This window comes from Carcharodon carcharias, chromosome 2, assembly GCF_017639515.1.
Source record: "Carcharodon carcharias isolate sCarCar2 chromosome 2, sCarCar2.pri, whole genome shotgun sequence".
Taxonomy (NCBI): Eukaryota; Metazoa; Chordata; class Chondrichthyes; order Lamniformes; family Lamnidae; genus Carcharodon; species Carcharodon carcharias.
The window spans coordinates 52,943,430-52,964,473 of NC_054468.1; the positions used below are offsets into that span (position 1 = coordinate 52,943,430).

At 46.7% G+C, this 21,044-nt stretch overlaps 1 protein-coding gene across 6 annotated transcripts in view; it reads right to left on the reverse strand.

The window, feature by feature from the left end:
* The window catches only part of LOC121290443 (inactive N-acetylated-alpha-linked acidic dipeptidase-like protein 2), a 999,957-nt gene that overhangs the window by 625,855 nt on the left and 353,058 nt on the right, over positions 1–21,044 (reverse strand). Inside the window, exon 1 of one of the 6 annotated variants that reach the window (XM_041210919.1) lies at positions 7,329–7,415. The exons of the other annotated variants lie outside the window; for them this stretch is intronic. The gene's annotated coding sequence lies outside the window, so the exon portion shown is untranslated. Of the gene's footprint in view, positions 1–7,328; positions 7,416–21,044 lie in introns of those variants that run through there. 6 annotated transcript variants of the gene reach the window in all.

A 21,044-nucleotide genomic window follows, 5' to 3' on the forward strand; every position in this document is an offset into this window, starting at 1 on the left:
CGACTTTCACCCTACGATCTCCCTCCTCCCGCGGACATCTTCTCATCTCCTCCCAACTTCTTCCCTTACACCTAGCTCCCCACTTGCTGCATTCTCCCAGGTACTCTCTCCTCTCCTCTGACACCCTTGTTTCCCCCTTCCAAAAACATCCCCAACATCTTTGTTACCCCCCGCCAGACACCTTCATCACCCCACGCAAACCTCACCACCACCTCCCAACACCTTTGTTCCCCCACCTAACATCACCCAGCTGATACCTACATCCTCCCCCAAAACCTCACCACCCCCATGTCACCTTTTACCCTCCTCCCAACCTCACCATTCACCCAACTACTACACTCCCTAGGGTTGGGTGGCTGTAGGGCTCCAGCATCATCATCTCCTCAGAGGTCTACGATCTGAGTGAAGCTCTAAAGTTAAATCCCAACTTCTGCATGGCATGCTTGTCTAGAGATGTCTGGGCCGGCTTGTTTTATTGCCGGTGTAACGGTAAGTTGGGCATGGGGAGACAATTCCAGTCGGGCCTTACTTTGCATTCCATTAGCAGGATGCTAATACAGTTCATGCCGGCCTCCAGCGGGATTCGCATTCCACCATGGTGGACACCATCCGATGATCCCACTGTGATTTCATGCTGGTGTGAAACAGATTTCAGCCCCCATGCCGAATTCTCCCACCCTGCCCATCATGAAGCCCACCGCCAACAGGACCAGATGATCCCACCCAGAGAGTTAGGGTCTGCCCCTCCCCAAATTCCTTCCACATCAAATCCCCACCCAGTTACAAAGACCCCCAGGGTCAGGGATCAGACACCACCCCCTCCCACCACTACCTCCTTGGTTTCGGGCCTACCTCGTCCCAAGGTCTGCTCCAGAATCCTCCCCTCCCAACTGGAAACCAAGTCTGTTAATGACAAAAGACACACACTGCGGAGTTAAACCACTACAGCATGCAGGGAAACCCAGACTTATGGGTTTCTCATCCAAAACTCTGTCCATCTTGCTGATGTAACCATGTCCTGTTAATATTCAGGTCAAAGGTTACTGAGGTATGTGTTTCTTTTTATACAGACAAATAGCTGCAAGGACAGAAACCATGATAATAGCTACTAGCTGCTATACAGTGAAAATGCAGAAGGAATGTTAATGAAAGATGCAAAAGGGCCAAATGAAATTCAGGATACACAAATGCCTTGATGCAGAAATGTGGGACTGAATAACACAGCGAGGCACAGAATGCTCAAAGTTCTAGATAATACTAATGCGTAAAATTATATCGCTCATTATGAAATTTGGCCCATCTTGCAATTTTTGCCTGCCTCTGATGCAAAAAAAAAATTATATCCCACAATTGCTAAAAGAGATGTACTGCTATTCACTATTCTGATGGCCATATGCTTTGGGGGAAGAAAAATAATGGCCTGTAACTTCCAGGCTCCCCACCCATTTAGGGGGTACCCCAAAGATGCACTAGGGAATCCCTCTAGCAAGTACCCAGGTAAGGGTATGCACAGCTATTGCCCAGAAGTGCACACATCCTCTGGACAATTGCGCCGTGCTGGGAATCAACTAATAATGCGATTTAAATTGCAAACTTTGGATGGTTCTGACAGGGTTATACCAATAGTTACCCGGAAAAGGTTAGAAGAATTAAAACCCCTTCTAAATTCTGAGTAACTATTGTAAAGACCCAGACCGACCTCACGGACACCCCCCCACACACCCGACCGCCCCACCCTCCCCCCACCAGGATCCCTCCACTAAACCCCTCCAACTCCGCCCACCTACACCCACCCCCACAACCTTGGACCGCTCCCCCCACCCAAAGCACCACCCCCCCCCCCCTCCCCCCCCCCCCACCCAACCTCCGACCCCCCGACAACCTTGCCCAAACCTCCCCGACTTCAGCCGAAGCAACTCCCAGACTTCTGGCACCACCTCCCCAAACCTCAGACCGCCCCCCACCACACACACACACACACCCCACCCCCCCCCAAGACTACCCCCTTCACCCTTCAATCCCCGGACCACTACCAACCCCCCAAACCCCTGGACCACCAACCCCCCAAACCCCTGGACCACCAACCCCTAGACCACCACCCCCCTCAACCTCCCGACCACCAACATCGAACCCTCGTCAACCCCTGGACCAAGCCCCGGACCACCACCCCACCCCTTTAACCTTCGGACCATCACCTCCCCCTCCACCCCCACACTAAAATTATTTTGTTTAAACTGTGAACCTGCGGCTTCATTCTTTTAGTCAATACTTGGGTTTTCGGATTCTAATAAATTAAACACATTAATGGTTTCTACCAAAATCATAACACCAGAGCAAGTTATTAAAGATTCACAAAGACAAAAGATTAAAGTAAATTCCTCAGGGTAGAATCACGCAGATGTTTATGCAGGATGTACTTTGAAAATTAATTTTCAATAAAAATATATGCTTATTTAACAGAGGTATTCTAAAGTAAGCTACAGTAACTATGGGCTGGATTTTGTCCTACCATCACTGCATCCCTGGCAGGTCCAAGAGAAGTCGGAATCTGGCTTGGGATGTGGCTGCCTGATCATGATCACATGACTGCAAGCTCATGAATATGGATGATGAGGACTTGCCACCAGTTCATGTAGCGGGGGTGGCTCTGATGTCAGGAAACCCTTGCAGGAGAAAGCACCATATTTAAAAGTCAGAAAGCCCTATTTAAAACCTGATAATTTGGATATAGTTTTTCTGAGGGGGGAATTGCAATTGAACTGGCCAGAATTGTGAGATGCCTGAACATCAAAACAGAAAACTTGGAGGGACCAGTTCGAAGAAATCTCCATCTCTACAAATGTTCAGGTCAGTGGCTGTTTTTAGGGATGTCAAAACCCACCCAGTGCATCACCCTACGATTCAGCGGGAGTTTGCTGTGTGTCCTACTCTAGGCAGTTTAGGATCACAGAGAGATTCTATTTCCAGATGAAGTCTTTTCACAGCATGACCTCTGCCATGTCTCAGGTAAGAAAGTACATTGCTTCTCCCATGGAGAGGGTGGCGACCACCATGGAGAGGCAGGCCCAGAGACCACATAATGGATACCTGGTGTCAGCATGACTCTGCAGGCTATCGCTGGCACCATGAGCTCACTGCAGCACTGGGCCAGTGAGAGGTTGTCTCCCTTCCAGGTGCACTTCAGGCAACGGGAAGCAAAGCCGAGGAGCCAGGGGAGATGCAGCCCAACAGATTTAAGGGCTCTTCTCAAGGCACTCCGAGTGTTGTCAGAAGCTCCCCAACCCCTCCGCCAGTGACCCAAACATCTCCTGTGGCAGTGGCCACAAAGGACTCTCCCGCTCTGGTGCAGTACAGGCTTATTTGTTCTGGCTCATCCAAGCTTAGGGCTGCCAGAGAGTGCCTGCCACAGAAATCAATGCCACAGGGCAGAGAGAGCAGCAGCCTGCTCCCACCACATTCGTAGAAATTGGGGATGCATGGTACAACATGCAGAAGTGTTTCAAAAAGTTCACTTTCATGGAGTAAGGTAGCACTGGTGTTTATACTATTATTTTAAGAAGTGCTAGTGTCACATTAAAATGTTGTTGTGCTTTATTATGCATTTTTTTTCATATCAGTCTCATGATGTTTCCCCTTTAGACATGTATCACGTTTAATATCATGTGTTTAAAGGACTCTGGCTGCTTCCTCACAGATTGAGATACAGGCCTCTATGTGACGACCAAGGAAAGTTGTGAGCTCTTTGATGCAACAATATTTGCTATCCATAGCAAACTGGTAAGGTTGTTGATTTTATGCTGCTTAATGGTGATCAGGTGGTTAGAAGCAGCTCAATATGAGGTGGTTCCTTGCCTCCTGCTCGCCAAATTCCGTGACTTAGAGGCCAGCAGCAGCCCGCTGATGTGGATCCCCTATCATGTCACTCTCTACTTCACCATCCGCTTTGACAAATGAGGCTTCTGCCTCCTTCTTCCTCAGGCTGATGTTGTCACTTCTCTGCATGGTGCTGTTATGCAGTGCACAGCACACAATGACTGGGTCATACGAGAGCAGCCCCAGAATGATCGAGGCAGCATAAGCACATCTTCAGCAGACCAACTGCTTGCTCTATATGAACATATATATGAACATATGAATTAGGGGCAGGAGTAGGCCATTCGGCCCCTCAAGCCTACTTCACCATTTGAAAAGAACATGGCTGCTCTGATCATAGCCTCAACTTCATAGTCTGCCTACACCCGATAATCTTTCCCTTGTTAGTCAAGAAGCTATGTAACTCTGCCTTAAAAATATTCATTGACCTTGCCTCATCTTTGTCTGGGGAAGATAGTTCCAAAGATTCATGACCCTCAGAGATAAGATTTCTTCTCATCTCCGTCTTAAATGGGAGACTCCTTATTTTTAAACTGAATCCCCTAATTCTGACCTCTCCCACAAGAGGAAACATCCTTTCAGCATCCACCATCAAATCCCCTCAGGATCTTATATGTTTCAATAAGATCACCTTTCAATCTTCTAAACTCCAATGGATTCAGGCCCAGCCCATCCAACCTTTCCTCCTAAGATAACTCCCCCATCCCAGTTATCAGTCGAGTGAACCTTTTCTGAACTGCTTCTGAACTGCAATGATGTTCCTTGCTATACCGTGACTGGCACAGAACCTCTCTTCTGCCTCACTGTGAGTGTTTCTGACAGGCATCATCAGCCATGCCCAATGTCATCTAGGATCCATCCCTTGATTTGTGGTCTTGGTACAAACAAGTGCGGCACCTCTATGTGTCAAAGCACGTAGGCAACGTGGCTGCTGCCAGGATAGCAAGCATACAAAGCATGATTTACTTCTTGTGGTCACACTGCACGCTGAGCAAATAGAATCCCTTTCTGATAAAAACATGGCTGGCTGCTCAAACTTTGCCTTAACGACAACATGACTGAAGTCTACCATGGCACAAACACACAGAAAACTGTCAATGGCTGCTGATCCCATTGTCCTCTACGCCTGGCTGTCCTCGTCCATCGGAATCTTATAAATTCTCCAATCCTCTCATACAGTGCATTTGTCACTACTTTGATGCAGTGGCAAGTGGCTGTTTGGGAGATGCTGCAGGTGCACCCTGAAAGCAACTGGGCACAGAGAAGTTAAGCAGCAGTAATCTTCAAACTCACTGACAGAGTATCCACTGCATCACTATGGACGCAGGTCATCCTGCATTACCATAATTCTGTGACCGTCCCCCTGGAGAGGTGTAATCTCTTCAGACATTGTCTCTCTGACATTTGGAGGTGCTTTATCATATTCCTGTAAACTCCTGGATGTGCCAGCAGCCTGCATTTGCCTCTGCCTGGCCTCCTGTAGTTGTGTTCCCTCGTGTTATTGCTGCTGGTTCCTGTGCATCCCTGAACTCCTCCAGTGCTCGAGGATGAAGGAGTACAGAGCGAAATGTGCAACACCTTCTCCCTTCCTTTCAATGCAGCCTCTGAAGTGCCTTTTGCTTAGGGTCTCAGATATGCAATGCCTCTTTAATGGCAGGCCCCTCAGTCACTTTAATTTTTGGAACCAAAATCAATTCCTACCTCAGACTCTGCCCCTCAGAGTGTCAGATTTTCAAGTTTGAACACAGGAAAAACTCTCCAAAGACAATGCAGTACCCTGTGTCTCACTATCCTGCAAGTCAAAAGAGCTCTCACAGTGAGCCGGATAAGCCACATTTAGGTTGCCAGCATTCAATGGGCAGGTTATTCAAGGCACGGGAGACTCGTGTCAGTTTCATTTAATTGGGGAAGCTGCATTAATACCCGGTGAATTACATCTGAATTGCATGCAAGTGCTCGATTTTAAATATGAATGAGGTTCCCGCTGCTACTGGGCGAGTTTCCCCACTTGATTACCCTCCCGCTGCCGACATAATTGGGAGCTGTTTTCACATGTGCCAGGGTTCTGACACGTGGCCTTCTGACCGATTCTCTGATATGCCCACCATTTTGCCCACTCCAGTGGGCTGCACAAAATCCAGCCATATTATCTAAACTGTTTTAGTTGGCGTTTTTAACTTTTGGTGACATTGGATTGAGATTTTGTTCCTATCCAGTGCATATTAGTCCAAAGTACTAAAATAAATCACAAAACCTATGCATCCGTTTTAATCTACGTCATGCTTCAACACAAAACACTATTGATCAGCAAATAGCAGGAGATGTAATTGCATTCCTAACATATTCTTTTGAATTGCAATTATATTGGGGAAATGGCCTAATAGTCATAAAATGGCCACGTCCACATAGAAGGGCAAAAAGACTCATGTAGACAAACAAAGTTTTTTGGACTTGGATACGGAGATATAAAACATATCTTACAAATGATATCACCATATAATTTAAATGTATATAAAATACACAGCTCTACCAACAACCGAGTGGAGACTACATTTTGGTTAACTACTGTCATTAAGAAATTAGTCTTTCAGTCACAGCATTAAGTATCACCTAAATGTTATTCCTGATCTGATCACTGTATGAGCTCCACTGCCAACAACGGAAGACATCTGCTGCAAACGGAAGCACAGTTACAACTAATGACAGATTCAATTTTCATAATTAAAACTGAATTGCTAATATTACATTAAAAACTTCATGTGAGAAATTTTAATGAAACACATCTTTGCTGTATTCAGGTGGCAAGCCCTTATTTTCAGTGTTGTTCCTGTTGATCATGGCTTCCTCTAAACCCCTTAGTGAGATTTTCTTTCCTCTGGGAGGCACATCTATCATTAATTCTGTATGTAGCAATGGAACAGCACAATATGTATTTTGTTCAAAGATGCATTATGGTACTTCTTCATGAGCAGTACATTAGAACATTTCCAATCTTCTAAATTAGATAAAAATTTTGATTGCTCTTATTCTTCTTTGCTGTGTGAAAGATTTTTCATGGGCTAGATTTTACACACCTCACCATGGTTTACGAAAGTGGGGAGGGCACGTAAAATCCAGTGGATGGTTTTCCTACCAACTACCCACTGCACCCAACCTTCCTGAAATTTTACAAGGGGTGGGGGAGGTGTTGGGCACCTTGCCCATCTTTGGGCCTATTGAGACCCTTAAGTGACCAATTAATGGCCCCATCCTGCCCTTGTCAGTATGCCTGTGGTGAGGTGAGTCTCATACCGTGCAGGAAGTTCAGTAGCTTTAGCTGTGCGGGCTGGTATTGGGCAAGGGGGGGGTGGCATTTGTGGAACCCCTAGGGCCATCTGAGGCACCCCTCCAAGGTCACACCCTCCTCCTTTAACCCTCACCCTGGCCTCTTGAACCCAGACCATCAGCCCACTCACCCCTTCACTAAGCCCTGAGCTTGGACTTATCTGGGCTCCTCAGTGTAGTGGGGCTGCCTGTAGTCTCCAATGTGGCCACCATTCCTGGCTGGCACTGCTACTTCGGAGCAGCTGGACATCCGATTGACTGGCAGCTCTATAAGTGGGACTTCCTCCTGAGATAGGGGGAAAAATCTTGTTTTAAAGCAATTAAAACTTCCAGCATTAAATTGCTGCAGAGCTGCCATCAGGATCATGTGCGGGCTGCCCCTACCTTTTTAGCTAGGTTTGGTGGAGTGAGGCAGGCAGGGACTGTGGCACCCCTAAAATCCAGCCCCATGTATAAGAATACATTTTTAAATACAATCAGTACATCCATATCATGGTCCAGAGTTGCTCATTTTGGTCTTAATCTTAACATTAAGCAACACTGCTTATAGATAAATTGAAACAGTGGTAACTACCTCTGATGCCAGTTTGTCATATTAACCATTGTTGTGGTCCTTCCAGGAGGACCGATTCAGTGTATTTATGCCTAGTTGTGTGCAGTTTTGCTTTAACGCCTACATTCTCAAGTTGCTGGATGGAGATGGGTAAATACTACTTTAGACTAACATAAGCATTAAGGAAAGATGACTTTCAATCCACTGGACTGAATTGAACCCAACTCCATACCAGTCTGAAACATCTGGTTATTTCATATTTGATGCCTCAAAGTTAATGCAATGTTTATGGTTTTTCAGAAGTTCTTTCAAATAAATGTTGTTAAATATAAAATAGACGCTGAGTAACTGTTTTGTAAGTGATTTGAGACGGATACATTGAAGGCTCTATATAGCTTGGATGGATTAGCGATCACCAAGTCATAAAAACTGTTGATTATGTGAACCAAATGCAATTTGGAAAAAAGATGGGGTTCATCAGCTTTAAGTGCAAAATAAAAAAGGGAAAAATGTCTTATTAGCCAGGATACTGAGGCAAAGTGGAAATGAGAATAAAATATCAAAACTGTCTGTTTTGTTGCTGCTGCCAAGACTTATTCAAACAAGGGTTCAGTTTTCCAATGCCCCTTGCAGAAATCTTTCTTCCTATTTCAAGAGGCAATTGCATTGGTACAGCATTCCCTAGAATTCAAGTCAACCATGCAACCAAAGGACTTGGCTGTAGTATCATTTGATTTACTCATATAAAAGAACTTGCTAAGAATTGGTTGCACCCCTAAGCAATTATAATTTCCAAAGGAATCCATTTTGGTAAAACTTGGCTTATTTTTAAAAAAATGACAACTTGCCTTCTACACAAACACATGACTAAACTACTTTTATGCATTATTACTGATCACAATAGACAACCTACACTGAAAAAAATCATTTGCCAATTTCACCTTTTCACCCTCCTAGCCCAGCAGGACTAGGAGCTCCACAGAAGCATGTTGAGTGCTGGTTTGTAAAATAATTGTACTTGCATTATTAACTGTCAGCAACTGCTTCTTTATTCTTGACCTGTAATCCATTACCATGTTCAACAGATACAGCCTATGCTCAGCATTTTGCCCTACCCTGTAGCCTAAGCCATTGTGAAATTAAGGATGGAATCTTTTTCTCATGTTGTGCGCAACACTTCTACAGAGGCAATGGTCCCGATCAATCACACGATGGGAATGGGCAGGAAATTGCCAGACTCGCTGTTAATTCACAGGGATGCCAGACAGGAATCCACTCCTTGCCATCAGTCAGCATCAGTCTGGCTGCTTGTGAGGAATTTGTAGTTCCAAATCTGCTGGTACTTACACAGCGACGTTTCATGAGGAGATTAAGAGATCTTGCAAAAGGCCTCATTCTGCCTGCAATCTGGATGCAATGAGGGTGCCTCAGGCCTGCCTAGCACATCACCCCATTGCCCTTGTTCTGCCTTCGATGACCCTCAACCCTCCCCCATTACCAACTATCATTCACCCTAGAGCTTGCTCATTGGAGCTGCTCCTGCTATGCTTGACCTGCTGACTGTCATCCTCAATCCTCCCTCTATCATCCTTGACCTGCCTTTTGTTACCCTGGACTCTCAGAACCTCAACACTGACCTTCCCTCTGTGGTCCAGCTTCCTCCCCATCCTCCACAAGCTTTTGGAGGGCTGCAACCTCTGTTCCTCAATCAGCCATGACCTGTCCCCCTTTCCAAGGCCACTACCTAACTTCAATATATCAATGTCTCCTTTCCCTGGTTCAATAAAGTTCCTTATATGAGAAAAGCAGCTCCTAGTCTGTCCAAATCCATTTCCCTGCTGCAAGCCACCTTTAACCAGTTGTAAACCTGAATGCACGTGTTTCTAATTTGTTGCATACTTAATTTCAAAAGTTCAATTTAATCTGGTGAAATTGTATTTTAATGACATGCTAATGTATCAAAAATTAGGTTCCCACCGCTTGCCATCAGGAAGCATGATCCGCCGGCACATTAATAACCAATTTTCATCCCATCATTGGGAAGCTGATATTTTGCTTTCCGCTCAGTTAAGTACCCCCGCCCACTGCATCTCTCACTCCTGGGAGCTTGATAAGATTTTTTCCTAAATATTTCACTTACAAAGCAATTAATTTCCTCCTACTTCTAAGCAAAAATGACCATTTATTCTACAATTTCCACAAAGCTAGTTCAAAGATTCTAACAGTTCAAAGTTATAGAGAGGCTGAAGAAGAGATACACAAACTCACTACAAGTAACATGAGATAAAAACAAAAAAACTGCGGATGCTGGAAATCCAAAACAAAAACAGAATTGCCTGGAAAAACTCAGCAGGTCTGGCAGCATCGGCGGAGAAGAAAAGAGTTGACGTTTCGAGTCCTCATGACCCTTCGACAGAACTTGAGTTCGAGTCCAGGAAAGAGCTGAAATATAAGCTGGTTTAAGGTGTGTGTGTGGGGGGCGGAGAGATAGAGAGACAGAGAGGTGGAGGGGGTTGGTGTGGTTGTAGCGACAAACAAGCAGTGATAGAAGCAGAATATCAAAAGATGTCAACAACAATAGTACAATAGAACACATAGGTGTTAAAGATAAAGTTGGTGATATTATCTAAACGAATGTGCTAATTAAGAATGGATGGTAGGGCACTCAAGGTATAGCTCTAGTGGGTTTTTTTTTATTTTATATAATGGAAATAGGTGGGAAAAGGAAAATCTTTATAATTTATTGGGAAAAAAAAAAAAGAGAAGGGGGAAACAGAAAGGGGGTGAGGATGGGGGAGGGGACTCACGACCTAAAGTTGTTGAATTCAATATTCAGTCCGGAAGGCTGTAAAGTCCCTAGTCGGAAGATGAGGTGTTGTTCCTCCAGTTTGCGTTGGGCTTCACTGGAACAATGCAGCAAGCCAAGGACAGACATGTGGGCAAGAGAGCAGGGTGGAGTGTTAAAATGGCAAGCGACAGGGAGGTTTGGGTCATTCTTGCGGACAGACCGCAGGTGTTCTGCAAAGCGGTCGCCCAGTTTACGTTTGGTCTCTCCAATGTAGAGGAGACCACATTGGGAGCAACGAATGCAGTAGACTAAGTTGGGGGAAATGCAAGTGAAATGCTGCTTCACTTGAAAGGAGTGTTTGGGTCCTTGGACGGTGAGGAGAGAGGAAGTGAAGGGGCAGGTGTTGCATCTTTTGCGTGGGCAAGGGGTTGTGCCATAGGAGGGGGTTGAGGAGTAGGGGGTGATGGAGGAGTGGACCAGGGTGTCCCGGAGGGAGCGATCCCTACGGAATGCCGATAAGGGGGGTGAAGGGAAGATGTGTTTGGTAGTGGCATCATGCTGGAGTTGGCGGAAATGGCGGAGGATGATCCTTTGAATGCGGAGGCTGGTGGGGTGATAAGTGAGGACAAGGGGGACCCTATCATGTTTCTGGGAGGGAGGAGAAGGAGTGAGGGCGGATGCGCGGGAGATGGGCCGGACACGGTTGAGGGCCCTGTCAACGACCGTGGGTGGAAAACCTCGGTTAAGGAAGAAGGAGGACATGTCAGAGGAACTGTTTTTGAATGTAGCATCATCGGAACAGATGCGACGGAGGCGAAGGAACTGAGAGAATGGGATGGAGTCCTTACAGGAAGTGGGGTGTGAGGAGCTGTAGTCGAGATAGCTGTGGGTGTCGGTGGGTTTGTAATGGATATTGGTGGACAGTCTATCACCAGAGATTGAGACAGAGAGGTCAAGGAAGGGAAGGGAAGTGTCAGAGATGGACCACGTGAAAATGATGGAGGGGTGGAGATTGGAAGCAAAATTAATAAATTTTTCCAAGTCCTGACGAGAGCATGAAGCAGCACCGAAATAATCATCGATGTACCGGAGAAAGAGTTGTGGAAGGGGGCCGGAGTAGGACTGCAACAAGGAATGTTCCACATACCCCATAAAGAGACAGGCATAGCTGGGGCCCATGCGGGTACCCATAGCCACACCTTTTATTTGGAGGAAGTGAGAGGAGTTGAAGGAGAAATTGTTCAGCGTGAGAACAAGTTCAGCCAGACGGAGGAGAGTAGTGGTGGATGGGGATTGTTCGGGCCTCTGTTCGAGGAAGAAGCTAAGGGCCCTCAGACCATCCTGGTGGGGGATGGAGGTGTAGAGGGATTGGACGTCCATGGTGAAGAGGAAGCGGTAGGGGCCAGGGAACTGGAAATTGTTGATGTGACGTAAGGTGTCAGAGGAATCACGGATGTAGGTGGGAAGGGACTGGACAAGGGGAGAGAGAAGGGAGTCAAGATAACGAGAAATGAGTTCTGTGGGGCAGGAGCAAGCTGAGACGATCGGTCTACCGGGGCAGTTCTGTTTGTGGATTTTGGGTAGGAGATAGAAGCGGGCCGTCCGAGGTTGGGCAACTATCAGGTTGGAAGCTGTGGGAGGGAGATCCCCAGAGGAGATGAGGTCAGTGACAGTCCTGGAAACAATGGCTTGATGTTCAGTGGTGGGGTCATGGTCCAGGGAGAGGTAGGAGGAAGTGTCTGCGAGTTGACGCTCAGCCTCCGCGTGGTAGAGGTCAGTGCGCCAGACAACAACAGCACCACCCTTGTCAGCGGGTTTGATGACAATGTCAGGGTTGGACCTGAGAGAATGGAGTGCAGTAAGTTCAGAGAGAGACAGGTTAGAATGGGTGAGAGGAGCAGAGAAATTGAGACGACTAATGTCGCGCCGACAGTTCTCAATGAAAAGATCGAGAGAAGGTAAGAATCCAGAGGGAGGGGTCCAGGTGGAGGGAGAATATTGAAGATGGGTAAAAGGATCCGTTGAACTGGGAGAGGACTCCTGCCCAAAGAAGTGAGCCCGGAGACGAAGACGGCGGAAGAAGAGTTCAGTATCATGCCGAGCCCGAAATTCATTGAGGCGAGGGCGTAAGGGTATGAAACTAAGTCCTTTGCTGAGCACTGAACGTTCAGCATCGGAGAGGGGAAGGTCAGGGGGTATAGTGAATACACGGCTGGGGTTGGGATTGGAAGATGGGGTGGGGACGGAGGGACAGGCAGGGGTGGAGGGTCCTAGATGGGTGTTGGTGTCGATGAGTTGTTGGAGCTTGCGTTCCTTAGCACTTGAGAGAAAGAGAAAAAGTTTCTTGTTGAGGCGTCGGATGAGCCGAAGGATAAAATGAAACTGGGGGCACGCGCAGCTTTGAAAAAGGGTACGGCGGTGCTGCTGGAGGGAGAGGTCGAGTGTGTTCATATGGCGGCGCATGGCACTGAGAGTGGATTTCAGAATGTGACGGGAACAGCAGTCCGAGAAACGTTTTATGTCCCGGAGATACCTGTAATCCTGGGTGGGTTCGAAACATGAGGGGTGGAATTTCAGTTGAAATCCATGTGGGGTAAGTCGGAGACGGAGACAGTCACTGAGAAAGGAGATATGGCTGTGAAAGCGGGTTTTAGTAAACACCTTGTCAAACACTAGGAGAGAAATGGAAAGCAATGAAGGTGAACAAGGCAACAGAGAAATCCGGAAATCTTGTCGCAGAGAGGAACAGAACTTCTTCAAGGAGGTAGGCATTTCTTGAAGAGCAGTGGCAGTCAATTAAACACAGAGATAAAAACAAAAAAACTGCGGATGCTGGAAATCCAAAACAAAAACAGAATTACCTGGAAAAACTCAGCAGGTCTGGCAGCATCGGCGGAGAAGAAAAGAGTTGACGTTTCGAGTCCTCATGACCCTTCGACAGAACTTGAGTTCGAGTCCAGGAAAGAGCTGAAATATAAGCTGGTTTAAGGTGTGTGTGTGGGGGGCGGAGAGATAGAGAGACAGAGAGGTGGAGGGGGTTGGTGTGGTTGTAGCGACAAACAAGCAGTGATAGAAGCAGAATATCAAAAGATGTCAACAACAATAGTACAATAGAACACATAGGTGTTAAAGATAAAGTTGGTGATATTATCTAAACGAATGTGCTAATTAAGAATGGATGGTAGGGCACTCAAGGTATAGCTCTAGTGGGTTTTTTTTTTTATTTTATATAATGGAAATAGGTGGGAAAAGGAAAATCTTTATAATTTATTGGGAAAAAAAAAAAAGAGAAGGGGGAAACAGAAAGGGGGTGAGGATGGGGGAGGGGACTCACGACCTAAAGTTGTTGAATTCAATATTCAGTCCGGAAGGCTGTAAAGTCCCTAGTCGGAAGATGAGGTGTTGTTCCTCCAGTTTGCGTTGGGCTTCACTGGAACAATGCAGCAAGCCAAGGACAGACATGTGGGCAAGAGAGCAGGGTGGAGTGTTAAAATGGCAAGCGACAGGGAGGTTTGGGTCATTCTTGCGGACAGACCGCAGGTGTTCTGCAAAGCGGTCGCCCAGTTTACGTTTGGTCTCTCCAATGTAGAGGAGACCACATTGGGAGCAACGAATGCAGTAGACTAAGTTGGGGGAAATGCAAGTGAAATGCTGCTTCACTTGAAAGGAGTGTTTGGGTCCTTGGACGGTGAGGAGAGAGGAAGTGAAGGGGCAGGTGTTGCATCTTTTGCGTGGGCAAGGGGTTGTGCCATAGGAGGGGGTTGAGGAGTAGGGGGTGATGGAGGAGTGGACCAGGGTGTCCCGGAGGGAGCGATCCCTACGGAATGCCGATAAGGGGGGTGAAGGGAAGATGTGTTTGGTAGTGGCATCATGCTGGAGTTGGCGGAAATGGCGGAGGATGATCCTTTGAATGCGGAGGCTGGTGGGGTGATAAGTGAGGACAAGGGGGACCCTATCATGTTTCTGGGAGGGAGGAGAAGGAGTGAGGGCGGATGCGCGGGAGATGGGCCGGACACGGTTGAGGGCCCTGTCAACGACCGTGGGTGGAAAACCTCGGTTAAGGAAGAAGGAGGACATGTCAGAGGAACTGTTTTTGAATGTAGCATCATCGGAACAGATGCGACGGAGGCGAAGGAACTGAGAGAATGGGATGGAGTCCTTACAGGAAGTGGGGTGTGAGGAGCTGTAGTCGAGATAGCTGTGGGTGTCGGTGGGTTTGTAATGGATATTGGTGGACAGTCTATCACCAGAGATTGAGACAGAGAGGTCAAGGAAGGGAAGGGAAGTGTCAGAGATGGACCACGTGAAAATGATGGAGGGGTGGAGATTGGAAGCAAAATTAATAAATTTTTCCAAGTAAATTAATAAGAGATTGGAAGCAAAATTAATAAATTTTTTCCAAGTAACATGAGGCTTTAATCATGAGGAATTGCCACAAAAGCTAGGGCTCTTCTATTAGAACCAAGAAAATTAAGAGTAGATTTAAAAACGATATTCAAAATTATGGTAAGTTTTAATAAATACAATCAGGAAAACTATTCTATTGGTTGTGAGTTGGTAATTAGGGGACATAAATTTAAGTTAATCAAAAAAGAAACAAAAAAACTATTCCTTTTATATGCAACAGTGTTGTTTGCAACTTCTAAAAGGGAAGTGGATAAATATTTGAAATATATATACTACATAAAATATACTATTTATATGCCTTGCTATAAAAGGCCCCATCATTTGCTATTTTTACTCCAGGGAGGCAGCAGTGGAATCAGGTTGGCGTTGCTGCCTCTGGAGGCAGTTTTACCCTGGAAGCACAATTGTGTCAAGATGGGCTAGTTAGAAGGCCAATCTTGGTCCTGAGACTTCAGTTTTATAAAAGGCTGTTAGGCCATCTAGGCTTCACCCCTCTCCTTTATTAATTACTTACATTAAAGAGCAAAGGTAAATTATGAAAGAAAACTAGCGCAAAATGTAAAAACTGATAGCAAAAGCTTCTACAAGTATATAAAAGGAAAGAGAGTAGCTAAAGTGAATGTTGGTCCCTTGAAGGATGAGACTGGGGAGTTAATAGTGAGGAACGCAGAAATGGCAGTGACGCTTAATCTATATTTTGCTTCAGTTTTCACAGTGGAGGACACTAGTACCACCCCAATAGTAACAGGTAATGCAGAGGATATTGAGAAGGAGGAACTTAGAACAATCGCCATCCCTAGAGAAAAAGTACTGAGCAAACTATTGGGATTAAAGGGTGACAAGTCCCCAGGATCTGATGGCCTACATCCCAGAGTCTTAAAGGAAGTGGCAGCGGAGATAGTGGATGCATTGGCTGTAATATTCCAATATCCCCTGGATTCTGGAAAGGTTCCGGCGGATTGGAAAAATGCTAATATAACGCCCTTTTTCAAAAAGAGGGGAGGCAGAAAGTAGGAAACTATAGACCAGTTAATTTAACGTCTGTCATTGGGAAATTGTTGGAATCCATTATCAAGGAAGTAGTAATGGGGCATTTGGAAAGTCAAAATGCAATCCATCAGAGTCAGCATGGTTTTATGAAGCATAAATCATGTTTGACTAATTTGCTAGTTCTTTGAAGATGTGACAATCAAAGTGGATAATGGGGATCCTGTAGATGTAATATATCTGGACTTCCAGAAGGCCCTTGATAAGGCGCCGCACAAAAGATTAATACATAAGATAAGGTCACACGGAGTTAGGGGTAATATATTAATAAGGAAGGCAAATATAATTTTGGCATTTATTACTAAAGGAAGAGAGTATAAAAATAGGGAAGTGTTGTTGCAACTGTACAAGGCATTTGTAAGACAGCACCTGGAGTACTGTGCACGGTTTTGGTCCCTTTACTTGAGGAAGGATGTAGTTGCACTGGAGACGGTTCAGAGGAGGTTCACTAGATTGATTCCAGAGATGCGGGGCTTGTCTTATGAGGAGAGATTGAGCAGTTTAAGCCTATACTCGCTAGAGTTTAGAAGGATGAGAGGAGATCTAATTGAGGTATATAAGATGCTAAAGGGGATAGACAAAGTAGATGTTTCCCCTTCTGGGGCATTCTGGAACGAGAGGCCATAGTTTTAGGCTAAGGGGTGGTAGATTTAAATCAGCGATGAGGAGGAATTACTTTTCTCAAAGGGTCGTGAATCTGTGGAATTCACTACCTCAGAGTGCAGTGGATGCTGGGACACTGAATAAATTTAAGGAGGAGATAGATTTTTAATTAATAATGGGTTGAAAGGTTATGGGGAGGGGGCGGGAAATTGGAGTTGAGGCCGAAATGAGATCAGCCATGACCGTAATGAATGGCGGGGCAGGCTTGAGGGGCTGAATTGCCTACTCCTGCTCCTAGTTCTTATTTTCACCCATTCCCCATGTCACCTCGTACTCCACATGCCACCTCATGCCCCCTCTTCCCTCCATGCTACCTCATATCACTGCAATGCCACATCATTAACCCTTCACCCCCAACACTACCTTAATAGACACTCACCCTGTATCCACTATGGGCAGACCTCAGGAGCCATATGGAAATTTAAAAAATCTTCTAACACTGTAACAGAGCTCTCACGCAGACACACTTGATACTGAAAAAAAATCTTTCATTCAAGTAACCCATTCAAAGGTTTCAGATCCCTCAAGTGGACAATCTGTAATAAAAACAAAAAAAAAACTTCTATTCAGTACCACACGGAAAGACAGCTAATCCTTTAGTAGCCTTTTAAAACTGTCCATCAAACTGAACTCATCCCCATTGCTGAGATAAGTGCTTTTGGAGCTTTTGAAACTCAACCAAACATTCACAATGGGTTCAGCTATAACAACAGCCCTTGGGAAATATCAATAATGGAGTCCATTGAAACAGCAGGAACAAATAGTAATTTTTTTAATAGACTACACTAGATGGCCTATCAAGCAATGTACTCTAGCCTTTGTCATTTTTTTATTGTGAAAGCTGAAGCCTCTTTTTTTTTCCCACAGGGATGGAGGTTGAAATAACAATGTCTTGACACTTTAAACACTCTTGTAGGGCAGACAAGTTCTGTTCATGTCCTCTATCAATTTGTGAGTCTCACACTGCAGGTTAAGATCCTTGGAACAGCGAAAATGGGGTTTGTTTGAACTCAGCACTAATTTCAAATGGCCCTGCGGAGTTCAGGTTTCCTGTCTGTGTGACTCATACCCCAATCCCTTTCCCCTACCAGCAAAAATGGGATCTGCCAGAAATGGGGGCAGGGCTTCTACATCTGAGTCTCGCCCAACATTTTTAAAGGCCTCCCAAGATGGTCTTACCCCATTAAAATCCAGCCTAAGGTCTCAAAAAGTGAAAAAAAGATGACTGACTAGTTGATCTGCATTGGGCATTATTGACTGAGAAAAGAACATTGGCCAAAACACCAGAGAACTCTGCTCTTCCCCCAAAAAAGTGTCCTATGAATATAGATTTTCAGTCAAGTCTGGCAGGGTTTTTGATCATATAGAGCATCACAGCGAGACCCAAACATAGAATTATAGCAAGTTATGGCACAGGAGGATGCAATTTGGTCTATCATGTCTGTCCTGACCAAGAAAAAGCTACTAAGCCCAATCCTGCTTTACAGCTTTTGGTCACTTCATGTGCATATCCAGGTACCCTTTAAATGCAATCAGGGTTTCTGCCTCTACCAGTCATTCAGGAACAGTGTTCCATATTCCCTATCACCACTGGTGAAAAAATTCTCCTCAACTCCCCTTTAATCCCTCTATCAATTACTTAAAATCCCTTGTTATTGACCTCTCTGATAATGGAAATAGGTTCTTCCTCTTCACTCTATGTCTCTCATAATTTTACACATGTCAATTAAATACCCCTCAGCCTCACTTTGTTCCAAAGAAAATAATCCCCAGACTACCCAGCTTTTTGTTCACAGCTAAAATTCTCCTGTCCTGACCATATCCTCATAAGATTTTTCTGAACCCTCTCTAGTGTAATCACACCCTTCCTGTAATGTGGTGATCAGAACTGTAGGCAGTACACTAGGTTGTGGCTTAACCAGGGTTTTATACAGTTCTAGTATAACCTCCCTGCTGTTATATTCTATGCCCCAGCCAGTATAGGAAAGTATCCCATATGCCATCTAGACCACCTTATCTACTTGTCCACCTACTTTCAGGAATCTGTGGACATGCATTCCAAGGACCGTCTGTTCCTCAACATTTCTCAGTATTCTGCAATCTATTGTAACTCTTTCGAGTACAAACACATTTTTCCATCTGTTCCTATTCAGATGCAGTTACATTGTTTCATAGTTTGCCATTGTGAGATTTGAACTCTGGATAATCTTTTAAATGAAAACAATTAAACCAAATCAACAAAATTGGGATAAATCAGGCACAGCCCCTAATTCAGGTCAGCTGTAAAACCAAGAACAAAGTTTAAAGGAACCTTACAAACTTTAAATCAAAATGTGATTAAAGGGGTCAACAAAACTCCCCAGTCCCCGCGGTGCCCACCAAGCATGGAAGGCCTCGAGCGTGTCAGCAGACACCACGTGCTCCCTCTCCAGGGACATCCGGCAGCGAACGTAGCCGCGGAAGAGGGACAAACAATCGGGTGGGACTCCCCCGTCGATCGCCCGCTGCCTGGACCTGTTAATGGCCAACTTGGCCAGGCCCAGGAGCAGGTTCACAAGGAGGTCCTCCTCCTTCCCGACCCCCTTCCGCACCGGGTGCCCGTAGATCAGGAGCGTGGGGCTGAAGTGCAAGCAAAACATCAATAAAAGGTTTTTCAAATAACTAAAAAGGGAGTGCAGCCTACAACACCCTATATATACATGGTCCACGGACCACAAGACCACAAAAAGGGCACGTGTCCTGAGAGTCCGTGAACCTATGCATCCTCTTATTATAAGGGACTGCTGCATGCAACACCCTCCAACCCAGGTCCCCGATAGAAAGGGGGAGGACACCTCCGTAGAGGGCCTCCCATCGGGGGCCTCCGCCGCCGGACGGCAACAAGGCACGCCAAGGCGTGTCCGGTCGACGGACAAGGGTGAGAAAATGGAAGATGTGCAGCAGCAGTCCATACAAAAAGCCCCTCTTTGCCATGCCAAAAGGCACAGAGGGCATGTCCCTGAGGCAGCTCATATTGCAGGGCACCAGCACCCGAGGGAGGGTTCCGGGCTTGGGGCCAATGTGGAATTCTGTCCGAACAGGGCAACGTTCAGACGGAAGACCACCGCGCACCTGGGCCACCTCAAGACCTAAAATTACATCGGGTCCAAGCACGACCGTCCTTAGGTCTTGGATGGCATCGGCTGCGACCTGGACACTCTCAGACGCGCGACACGCCAACTCCTGCGGGAGCATCCAGCCCAGTCCTCCGCCACCCAGCACGTCCCCGATCCTGGTCACCCCTGCGGCCACAGCCCTCCTCTCCGCCAACCACTGAAAAGGACAGAGGGGCGGATTCCTGAGCAGCGGCTCTCTGAAAATAGCCGCTACTCCTGATGGGGGAGAGCTGCGTCGCGAGGCGACCACTTTCCAGACTTTGATCAGGTCCTGGTAAAAGACGGGCAACGCCTGCAAGGAGCTACCGAGGCCCAGCTGTTCTATAAACAGGAGCTGCACATCATAATTCAGGCCGTGTACCTGACGGAAAAAATACGTCGTCAGGGCACACCATCTAGGAGGAGGATCGACGTAGAGGTATCGCTGCAGGGTCTGAAGGCGGAAAGTCGCCACCTGTGTGCGTAGGCACACTAGCGCCTGACCACCCTCCCTAAGCGGGAGACTCAGAACCTCAGCAGCGACCCAGTGCAATCTTTTGTCCCAGAAGAAGTCGACTAACAATCTCTGGATTCTTGTGACAAAGTTCGGGGGAGGGGTCAAAGTGACCAGCCGATACCACAACATGGCGGCGATCAGCTGGTTTATGACCAGAACGCGACCTCGGTAAGATAGCACTCAGAGCAGTCCTGTCCAGCGCCGCAGGCGAGCGGTGACTTTCGTCTCCAGTTCCTGCCAGTTTGCTGGCCAGGATTCCTCAGCGGGGCAGAGATGGACCCCCAGGTAGAGGAGGCTGGTCCTGCTCCAGATGAAAGGCCTGAGCTCCTTGGGTAGGGGATCCATCTGCCACTGACCGACCAGGAGTCCAGAACATTTACCCCAGTTGATCCTGGCAGAAGAAGCGGCAGAGTAGACCTCCTGGCACTCGCGCATCCTCCGCAGGTCAGCCGGGTCACTAAACATAAGGAGCACGTCATCGGCGTAAGCCGAAAGGACCACCCCGAAGCCCGGCCCGCGCAGAACCAATCCCGACAACCTCCTCCGCAAGAGGCGCAGGAAAGGCTCCACGCAAATAGAATACAACTGGCCAGACAGGGGGCAGCCCTGACGTACCCCTCTCCCAAAGCGAAGGGGCACCGTCAGGGATCCATTAACCTTCACTAGACACTCCGCGGTGGTGTACAGAAATCGGATCCGGGCGACAAAATGCGTCCCGAACCCGAACGCTCGCAGAGT